The sequence below is a fragment of the Mesoplodon densirostris genome, chromosome 2, assembly GCF_025265405.1.
Source record: "Mesoplodon densirostris isolate mMesDen1 chromosome 2, mMesDen1 primary haplotype, whole genome shotgun sequence".
Taxonomy (NCBI): domain Eukaryota; kingdom Metazoa; phylum Chordata; class Mammalia; order Artiodactyla; family Ziphiidae; genus Mesoplodon; species Mesoplodon densirostris.
The window spans coordinates 127415681-127426797 of NC_082662.1; the positions used below are offsets into that span (position 1 = coordinate 127415681).

General features: G+C 43.5%; 1 pseudogene; it reads right to left on the reverse strand.

Moving 5' to 3' along the window:
- Positions 1-804: 804 nt before the first annotated feature.
- On the reverse strand, positions 805-8452 carry LOC132476079 (large ribosomal subunit protein eL18-like; annotated as a pseudogene).
- Positions 8453-11117: the final 2665 nt, after the last annotated feature.

Genomic DNA, 11117 nt, shown 5'->3' on the forward strand with positions numbered 1-11117 from the left:
TTCTGGAAAGCAGAGCCAGAGACTTTTTTTATTCCCTCCCTCCCCTCACGGCCCAGCTCAGCATGGAATAGAAAGGACCTGGCCCCCCTCCTGCTGCCACTGCTGGAAGGAGAAAGGACAGACGGCCCAGAAGACCCTGGCGGCTGGGAGGGCCCCAGAGATCCGGCTTCAAGACGGAGGGAGGTGATGGCAGCCCAGGCGACAAGATGAGAGGAAGGCTCCACTTTCCATCCAAAGAGCCTTCCAGAGCTGGGTAAAGATGCCAGTCCGTGTCTGAGTCTTCAAACACTGTTCTGCGCTGCCTTTCCCAAACCAAGGGGAGCGCCCTCCAGCAACTTGCTTAATTACCCTGTTCTTCCGAGAAGCTAGAAAACTCCCTCAGCTGAGTAGTCCACAGATTGAACCTGAATTGCCAGCAGATTCCTGTCATGCAGACTATTCAGAGTATTAATTATACTAGTGAACACTCTGCCCCACTGTCAAAGAACCGAATCAAAAGGAGACTGCATGGGGCTTCCCTGGTGGCGCAGTGGTTGAGAGTCCACCTGCCGATGCAGGAGACACGGGTTCGTGCCCCGGTCCGGGAAGATCCCACATGCCGCGGAGTGGCTGGGCCCGTGAGCCGTGGCCGCTGAGCCTGCGCGTCCGGAGCCTGTGCTCCGCAACGGGAGAGGCCACAACAGTGAGAAGCCCGCGTACCGCAAAAAAAAAAAAAAAAAAAAGGAGACTGCATTTGCTGTGAAACTTGAACACAGGCGCCCTGTCAGTGAGGGGCTTGGTGGGGCGGGGTGTGGAGATGGAGAGCTAGTGGGTTTCTGTCCCACTGAGCTGTAAACTGCTCAGCACCTGACAGTCCTGGGCAAGGACGTCGGGGCTGAGCTGGGGACTAGAAGAGCTGGATTCCAGCTCCTCCCCCAGCTCCTCGTCTGCATGCCTTGGACTAGTCACTTGTCTCTGCTCACTGTTTCCCCGACTGTTAAATTTGAGGAAGGAATTCATAAAACTGGTGTGAGAACACAGGAGATAACAAAAGTGAAAGCACCTTGTAAATTCTAAGGGGCTGTACACAGCGAGGTCTTCGTCCTTGGTGTGAACCTATAGGCTGTAGGAGCAGGTCAGGGAAGGAGGTACCCTCTCAGGCTCTGGCTGTCCCCTAATTGGTGTCTGCTTACTGGGTCCCATCAGTGGTGAGCTTGCCAAGGCGGACAGTGAAAAAATAGGGCAATGGATATTTTGCATTAAATAAGGAAATGGTATGGTTGAGATTAGATGTAGGAGTTTTGGGATCAGAGAGACTGGGTTCCAAACCTTTCTCTGCCCCTTGTGTGCAACTCTGGGCAACTTATTCAACCTCACTAAGCCTCCATTTCCTCAACTGTAAAATGGAGGTGATAATGACGTTGCCCTTCACGGGGTTGTGGTGATGATTAAATGAGAGAATGCCTGTTAAGCATGGGCACAGCACCTGGCACAGGGTCAGGGTCGATAAATGTTACCCAACCTTTGTCCTGTAGAGTCCGACTGTTCTGTTTGTAACTCCAGTAGGCCTCAGGTGAATTGGTAGTGTTCAGCCATTCACTGAGCTACTTTTTCAAGCCATCCAAGGTTTAGTTCAAATGCTACCACCATCATAAAGCTTTTCTTGGTCCAGTCCCAAGCCCTGCTCCCCAGCCTGTACTAATCTCAGTGTTAAGTTCAGGGCCGGCTTCGTGGGCACAGGACCTGCACAGCTGGAAAGGGCTCCATGCTCACAAAGGCCCCATACTTGGTTTAATGCTCTGTTGTGGCTGCTGTCTTTTTGAACAATGGACCCTGAATTTTCTTTTTGCGCTGGGCCTTATAAGTTATGTAACTGGCTCTCGTTATAATAGTTTGCTTTTGCCTCCGTTCTGCCTTGTAAATTTTATAATTTGTTGTTAACATGCCTTTAAAAAACACAGTCGATTCTCATTATTCATGGATTCCATAATTGCAAATTTGCCTACTCGATAAATTTATTTGTAATCCCAAATCCACGTTCACAGTCCTGGCCTAATCATTCACAGACATGCATGATGTGGTGAAAATTGGAATGGCTCAACATACACACTTCCAGCTGAGGTGGGACAAGGGACACTCTGCCTTCTTGTTTCAGTTCATACTGTAAACAAGCGTCATTTTCACAGCCTGAACTTTGTTCAGGCATAAGCATTGGCCATGAGTTCAATGTTAATGACTCAACAATATCTATTAAATAAGGTGTCTTTAAACAAAAACACACATAAAACGAGATTATGTATTGATTGATTGATGAAAATGTTGTGACCAAAGGCTCACAAGAACCTGACCCTGTATTCCCTGTGGAGAGATGGTTCAGTATTTGCTCAATTGAGTGTTTGCAGTGGCTTTGTAGAATGTAAGTAAAGAGATTTGCCTCTAACTCCTTTAAAGGCAGTGACCCTGTTTTATTCATTTTCTCGTTTTCCCATTGTCATGTTTCCCCCTTCCCCCAGGGCCTAGTACAGTGGTATTCAAAAAAGTGAACTGAAGTAAGTTATAACTCTGACTTTTTGAAGAAACATTAACAGCCAATTGTCAGTTCTGAGATTTTACTGCTGGTTCCCTATGAAATCAAAGCCTCCTTGGGATATTGTGGTTACATGAAAGACTACCCCACCCAGCAAAAGTTATAAGTTACTCTCAATTTTTTCCTTGGTGAAATGAAAGAGTACAGCAGTGAATGGTCATGGACTAAAACACCTAAATTCTTCATGATGTGCAGACAATTACTGAAGACCTAGACTTGAAATTTGTTAAGAAGGAAGTTGTCATAGAGTTCTTAAGGGATGCATAACAAACTAAGGGGTTTGTATTTTCAGAAAAACAATTTTGGATATAGGAGAGATTTCTATTTTAAGTCCCTCTCAAGTGAACCATTTATAAGAGATTAGCTGAAATAAATAGCCTGGCAAGAAAGGCACCCACTGTTTGGGACAGAAGTTAAAGACTTCTAGAATAAGTAATATACTTATCATCTGTTTAAAGCAGATAGGATTACTGGATTCCTGGCTGGGAGTGTCCTAGAGTCTGCAAAATGCAGAAGTGGATGAAATAATTTGCCCATTTATCAAGAGGATGATGGTAATGCCCACTCTATCATAGATGAGCTTATCTCTAAATCTGAAAAACATGCATTTTCTATTGGCTGACTTCAAAACCTTCTCCTGATATCTATCCTGATCTTCCTTGGGAGAAAAATGACTTGACTTAGTCATTTTATTCATTGTGTTTGAAGAATAACATGTATTTTAAGGGGTCAAAATAAGTGAGTACCTGGCCCCAGGACACAGTTATTCCTCCCCCACCCCTCCTCCCACCTCCGTGCTCTGAGATCTTGGCTCTTGACCCTTGGCTGCTGGCTCTGGCCCCTATCTCTTGACTCTGCCTTTCCTCCTTCGAAAGTATGTTCATAGCTAGATAGGCTGCTTCAAAAATAATAAGCACAGACCACTAAGTAAACAAGTAAGGCTGAGACAGCCCTGTTCACAAGAAAGATGAGGTTCAGATTTGATGGATAAACCATTGATAAAACAAGCGTAAAAGCATAGCAGGTAATGAAGAAATTATTGATGTGTCCTGACAGCTGATAAGTATACGGTGTTAGACAATGTGTCTTTTGAAAAGAGGAATTAAAAGATCTTGATGACATGTCAAGATGACCCTTGATGACATGTCTCTTTGGGTTTGGCTATTAAACAGAAATAAGGTTACTTGAATTGAAAGGCAGGTAAGAAATACGAGGTTCCAGATGAAGAGGAGAGCGGTCCAAAAGGCCTGGAAGGAAGATGTGGAACTATAAATAGCACACTTGGGTTAGAGTGTAGAGTATGAAGTTGAATGTGAGAGGGGAGGAGGGAATAAACCTGAGTTATTCAATTGAGTCATATGATAAAAGCCCATGAATTCAAGGAGAAGGAGTATGCATTACAGCAGGCAATGGGGATCCACTGAGAGTCTTCCAACAGGGGAATAAGGTACTTAGAACTGCAATTAGAAAATAAATGCAGCAGTGGTGCATAGATACTTGGAGAAGGACAAGAACAGGGAGAGAGGCCAGTGTGGAGGCTTTGGCGACAGCAGACAGCAGGGAGGAATGAGAAGCACGGCTCCAGAGGAATGACATGGCAGAGATTGAGTTTGTGGCCTTGGAAACCGAGCATGTGGGGTTGAGGGTGCACAGAGAGAAGGGGGATTCAAAGATGGGGATTTTGAGCCCCAGTGACTGGGAAGCAGAGGTGTTTAGTGAGTGAGGTGGATAGAAGGTTTTGGCATGTGATGTTTAAGATGCTGGAAGCAATTGAAAATTGGCAGAATCTAGATATGACTTCATCTGAATTACATTTCAGATATTAACGCACCAACTGTTCCGACTTTACTTCTCTGTTACCCAGCAGTATTTCTCCAAGAAAGTGTGTCCAGGCTTGATTTCTCAGACCTGAGGTAACCTAGGGAGTTTAGCCTGGCTCTGATCTACTGCTGTGTGTTAGAAGTGATGTCTGCCCTGAAAGACTCCGAGTCGAGATTGTAACGTCTTTAGACTTTAGGTTACTTATAGAATTAGCAAAATCTTTATCTTATCCTTTGTATCCCTCCCCCCCAATCTCATCCTTACAGTTAGATCACATGCACGCGCGCGCACGCGCACACACACACACACACACACACACACACACACACACACTATTGAGTTTCTATCATTCCAAGCCCAGTGCTAGCATCTGCGAAGGATAGATACAGAGGTGAATAAGATGCTATGCTCTCTTCAGAAGAGCTTACGGTCTGGTGAGGACTCCAGTAGTTGGCTCCATTGTGGGTTACTGAACACCCACTATGCACTGAGCACCAGGTTTAGGAGGCATTAAGAGGCAACACTGCCTAGCGGTTAGGCACGGATTGTGGTAGCTAATGTGTAGGCCCTGGAACCAAGCTAACTGGACTCAACATCTTGCTCTAGTGCTTATCCATCATGAGAACATCAAGCAAATTCTTAAGGGTCTTGGTACCTCTGTTTTCCTACCTGTAAAATGGGGGTAATAATAATTCCTTCATAGGGTTGTAGGAAGATTAAATAAGTCAATAAATATAATCTACCATTATGTGCTAGGAGCTCATACATGTTCCTAGCACATGATAAGCACTCACTAAATCTTAGCTATTATTGTTAGACACTGCCTTCACAAATATGATCTCATTTAATCCTTACATTGGTTCTGCAAAACCAGTATTATTTTCTCCATTCATGAATGGGGAGGACCTCAATACTCAGGAAGAATAGCTGACTTGCCCCAGCTTGCCATTAAATGAAAGAGCCAGGGCATGAATCCAGGTAAGTCCACTGCTCATTCAAAACCATTGCAATACATCTTGTTACAGGGTAGAGTGGATTAAAGAAGGATGCTGTAAATGTCAATATGATCTAAAACCTGGAAACGGAAGACAAGTTTTAAATGGTTGATAATGAAATAATCAATAATGATTAGAACTGCTAATATAATTTCCCAATTTAAGCTTATTCCACAAATAACCTTTTAACATTATTTGATTGTGATAATGAATTAGATTGACCAGGTATTTTCTTCTTTGATTTCATGAACTATCCCTAGAGACATGATTTATTGAAAAATTAGCTCCTAATTTCCTATGGCTGAAACCAGTTTGCTAAACTTAATAAATAAATTGATGAATTTTTAGAAGATGTCAAGTTATAGTCAAGTGTCTGAAGGCTCTGTATGAATGTTAACAAGATACACACACACAGAGGTACACAAGGTCAGTTATGAGGCTGCAAGGATGAGCTCTGTGTTGCACAGAATTAATCACATCATAGAGGTTGGACACTTCCTGTCCACGAAGCTGATGTGAAGAAGTCCAGGCTAAGCTGACTTTTCCCTTGGGCTCTCCATAGCACTTTTACATTCCTCCCTTAAGATTCTTTTCAAACTCTACCTTTAATTTGCCATCTGGTCAACCTCTGAGGACTAAGCTTGAATCAGGCTCCTGCTCAGGCTGAATTAGGTAAGATGTTTGCCTGGAGTGGCCCACAAAGCACATAATCCAAAGGGAGAACATCAACCCTGGCCAAAAATGAAAGCCAGAGGTCAGTACAAAAAGAGTTGTACCAACTACCAAGACAAAGAGACAAAGGTGAGACTACAAATGAAAAATGAGAGATAAGTCTGAAATCAAAAATATTCAGAATGGTTCAAGAGAATGGGTGTGTTAAGAAGAAACTACTCCTTACATGCAGGAGAATTCCGGGCCCATTCTTATCGGGTGCTAGCCTAGATCTGGACAAGAGAGTAGCTATTTAAACATATGCTGTCTCTGCACTGAACCATAAGCCTTTTGAAAGCATGATATGATACGTATCTTGTCATTTTTGTATCTCCCATAGAGTCTGACATATGGCAGACACTTAGCAAATATTTGTTGAATGAATTAAGGAATGATGAATAGAGGTGATGATGCACTACCAGCACTACTACCTCAACCAATAATTACACCTATCACTTTGGGGACATTTGCTATGTGCCCAAAATTGTGCTAAGCACTTGGCATATGTATTTTTTAATTCTTACAAAACCTTATAAGGCAGATGTTATTCTTAGCCCATTTTATAAATGAAGAAACTAAAGCTTAGAGAAGTTATCTTTTCCAAAATTGCATACCTAACAAGTGGCAGAAACAGCATACTAACCCAAGTCTGCCTGATCCCTCAGTCCATGAACTCGATCATTCAATTATGCTACTTTGGAAGCCCAGCCTTGTCTGACCTTGAATTGGATTCTAAAGGTTATATAAGAGAATTCCCTGTTTCCCCCTTCAATCCCCGCCACCCAGACTGAGGTCAATTCCCCTCTTCTGTACTTTTTGGGCAAGTCTCCACCATATACTCAATACATTGTCAAATAGTTAAGTTTAGATGAGCATCTTGACAGCAGGGACACTTATGTTCCCCTATGGTGAATACCATAATGCCTGGAATACATTAAATAAATGTTTGTGGAGTGGACTAGCTACTGACTTCTGAATTAATGATGGTCATTAGAAGTCTATGTTTACTGGAGACCATTTTGATTTTGATCCATGGATTCCCTCACGTAAGGACTGAAAGGTCAAGAGATAAGATAAACAAGGTTATGTCAACACCCCTCAGCAGCTACCTTTGGGGCTGGATTTATTGCCTTCTTGGGTGAAATTTGCCCCTCAACTTTGCTGAACTGTCAGGAGTGGTGATCTTAGGTGTGAGGTTGTCAATTGCCCCACAAACTTACTTTTTTTCTTTTTTCTTTTTTAAAAGTTTTTATTGGAGTATAATTTATTTACAATGTTGTGTTACTTTCTGCTCTACAGCAAAGTGAATCATTTATACATATACATATATCAACTCTTTTTAAGATTCTTTTCCCATATAGGTCATTATAGAGAACTGAGTAGAGTTCCCTGTGCTATACAGTAGGTCCTTATTAGTTATCTATTTTATATGCAGTTGTGTGTATATGTCCATCCAAATCTCCCAGTTTATCCCTCCCCTCTCTGTGTTTTTTTTTTTTTTGCCGTAGGCAGGCCTCTCACTGTTGTGGCCTCCCCCGTTGCGGAGCACAGGCTCCGGACGTGCAGGCTCCGGACACGCAGGCTCAGCGGCCATGGCTCACGGGCCCAGCCGCTCCGCGGCATATGGGATCCTCCCAGACCGGGGCACGAACCCGTATCCCCTGCATCGGCAGGCAGACTCTCAACCACTTGCACCACCAGGGAGGCCCTCTGTGTTTTTATACTTAAAGTGTGTGTCTTATTATAAAAGGATATAATTGGGTCTTGCTCTTTTATTGTCGGATAATTTCTGCCTTTTAATTGAAGTGTTTAGTTCATTTACATTTAATATAATTATTGATTTGGTTGGATTTGGTTGTACATAGGATTTGGTGTGGCTATGCGGGGTTCCTGGGGCCTTGCTGAAATGCCTGTACACCTTTCGGCCCTTGTGAGGACCAGAGAGGAGGACAGTGCCACAGCCCTTGGGGGAGTCCAGGGCCAACTTGTCGAAGGTGAGGATCTTGCCCCCAGCCTTGAGGATGCAGCTCCGGGCTCAGCTGCTCACTCGAAGAGCACACACCTTCAGTTTGGGCACCTCCTGGACATGCACATCATCGGTTATAGTCCCCACAACCACAGCTCTTTTGTCTTCCTGGCCAGGAAGCTTCATCTTCCAAATCATCCGGGAAAGGGACAGAGGTGGCCAGTTGGTGTGACTCATGAACAACCTCTTCAGTACAACTTGATTGAAGGTGAAGTTGGTTCATCTGGCCAGAAACCTGTACAGCTTGACCAACAGCCTTAGGTAGATGTCCTGGCTCTTGGGCTCCTTGCGTGGAAATTTTCGGTCCTTGTTGTGCTGGATGTCAACTCCCATGATAGCTCTTCCTCCTTAGCCAGGTCCAGAAAGATAGAGCTAGAACAATCATTTAACAAGAGATGTAGATTTTTTAAAAAAACTTGATGAGATAAAAATAGAATACTAAAAATTCTCAAGAACCCAAAAGTAAAAGGAAAGGAGGGAAGAAAATTTTAAAATAACAAAGTAGAAAAACAGATATCTAATGGCAAAATGGTACTTTCAATCCACAAACTTACTTTTTAACTCACAAGTGCCGTCTCGCACTGGAATGGGAGATCTGTCATGCGGAGTTCACAGGACCACTCGACCTCCAAGGAGGTGGGACAGGGGAGGCCATCAGAAACAAGGATCACCCTGTTCCCAACTTTAAAATTAAAATAGTAAAATAAAGGAAGAAAATTTAAACTATAAAAAATGTAAAGCTTTTAGTAAAAGATTAACAATAATAATAAGAGCATCCTAGAGTAATGGTTAAACAGCCCAGGCTCTGGAGTTAAACAAACTTGTTTCAAATTCAAATTCTTCCCTCACTACCTGTGTTATACAGGGCAAGTCACAATCCTAAGCCTCAGTGTCCTTGTCTGTAAAATAGTATTAATAATGACTACCTTATATGATACACATTAGATAATGCATGTGAAATATTTAAATCAGCACCTATTATATAGCAATGGCCCAATAAAAGATAGTTGTTATTCAAACAGTTAAAGCTTATTTAGTTACTTAATAAATATTTATTCAGCACCTACTGCATGCCAGGGACTATGCTTTACCCATCAACATAGAATAATGAGCAAATACGTATGAGATCTGGGCCCTCACAGAGCTTCATGGTGAACCATAAAAGTAGCCACAGACTCTTCTCCTCCTAGTATCCACACCCCCAACAGGCCCTTTGCGCGCCTTCCCTCTTGGATGCTAAACTTGGTCATGTGACTTGTTTTGGCCAATGAGATATTAGCCAACATGATACAAGCAGAGTCTTGTAAAATGCTTGTGCTTTGTCCTGTCTGGCTGTTCTTAGAGCCCCTGCTGCCACCACCATGTGAAGAAGCCCAAGCTAGACTGCTGGATGTTGAGAGACATAAGGCACAATTGTTGCTGTCTCCTTGTCCAACACCTGCCAAACTTCTGAAATGTGAGTGAGACCATCCTAGGATCATTGCCTCCAATTGACCCACCAACCGACCACAGGAAAATTAGAGTGCCCAGCAGAAATCAGTTGATCGGCTGACCAGAAAACCTACCTAGCCAGTTCATGGAATTATGAACTCAATAAATGGTACTTGTTTTAAACAGTTAAGTTTTGGGGTGGTTTCTTATACAGGCAGAACCAACTGATACAAGCTTACAGCCTAACATGGGGGTCAACAAACATTTTCTGCAAAGGGTCAAATGGTCAATATTTTGCCTTTGCAAGCCGTAAGGTCTTTGTGGATACGACTCAGCTCTGCTATAGTAGCCCAAAAGAAGCCATAGGCAATATGAAAATGAATAGTCAGGACTGATTTGCCCTGAGGGCTGTTGTTTGCTGACCCCTGCTCTAGCACAAGAAACAGACATTACTCAAATAATCACGAAAAGAAATACGTGCATCTAGACTATAATAGCTACTGTGCAGCCAATGCTCATCATGCTATTAGAAAGAATAATTGGAGGACCTGTCCCAAGCTGGTCATTCATTTACAGTGTCTTGGTTAGATTTCCCCAGAAACAAACCCTGAGATAAGGATTTGAGTGTAACAGTCTGTTTGGGAGTTGACCCCAGGAAACATGGTAAGAGAGTGGAGACACGAGATAAAGAAGGAAGCCATTATGAAGCAAGTTAATGGGCAAGTTAACCCACTGGCAAGTGAGGCTTAGTCTGCTGGGACCTCTGAGAGATGCCCTAGGTCACTGTGGGCTGAGGAAGCTGGGCTGTCTATTCTCCACCGTCCCACCCATTATTGTTGGAGGGTACCTCCTGGAAGGCTTCACTCTCCGATGTTCTGGCCAGCAACAGCACTCGGGCAGAGAGTAGCACTTCACAGGAAGAGTTGGACCTGGTAGCGAGGCATGCCAAGGGCTGTGGGTGGACTCCAAGAGTGACTGCTGCAGAAGGCTTCCCTGTGGGAGCCAGGTCTGAGTTAAGTTCTGGAGGGTAGGATTAAAAGCCACAGCTGAAGCGTAGATGTAGAGAAGGTCCCCTAGGGAGGAGGCTATGCAGAGAAATAAAAAGAAGCCTAGAACTAAGTGTTTAGGAAAACCTACATCAAACGGAGGATGAGCCGGAAAGGGGACTCTATTAGTTTCTTAGGCTGCTGTAACAAAGTACTGCAAACTCAGTGGCTTTAAGCAACAGAAAGTTATTCTCTTGCAGTTCTGTAGGCCAAAAGTCCAAAGTCAAGGTGTCATCAGGGACATACTTTTTCTGAAGGCTCTAGGGGAGGGTCCCTCCTTGCCTCTTCTTAGCTTCTGGTGACTTCTGGCAACGCTTGGGATTCCTTGTTTTGTGGGTGTATCACTGAAATCTCTGCCTTCATCATCACATGGCCATCTTCCCTCTGTTCGTATCTGTGTCCAAATTTCCCTCTTCTTAATAAGGACGTAAGTCATCGGACTAGAACCCACCCTAATGACCTCATTAATTTGATTGCATGTGTAAAGACCCTATTTGCAAACAAGGTCATGTTCTGTGGCA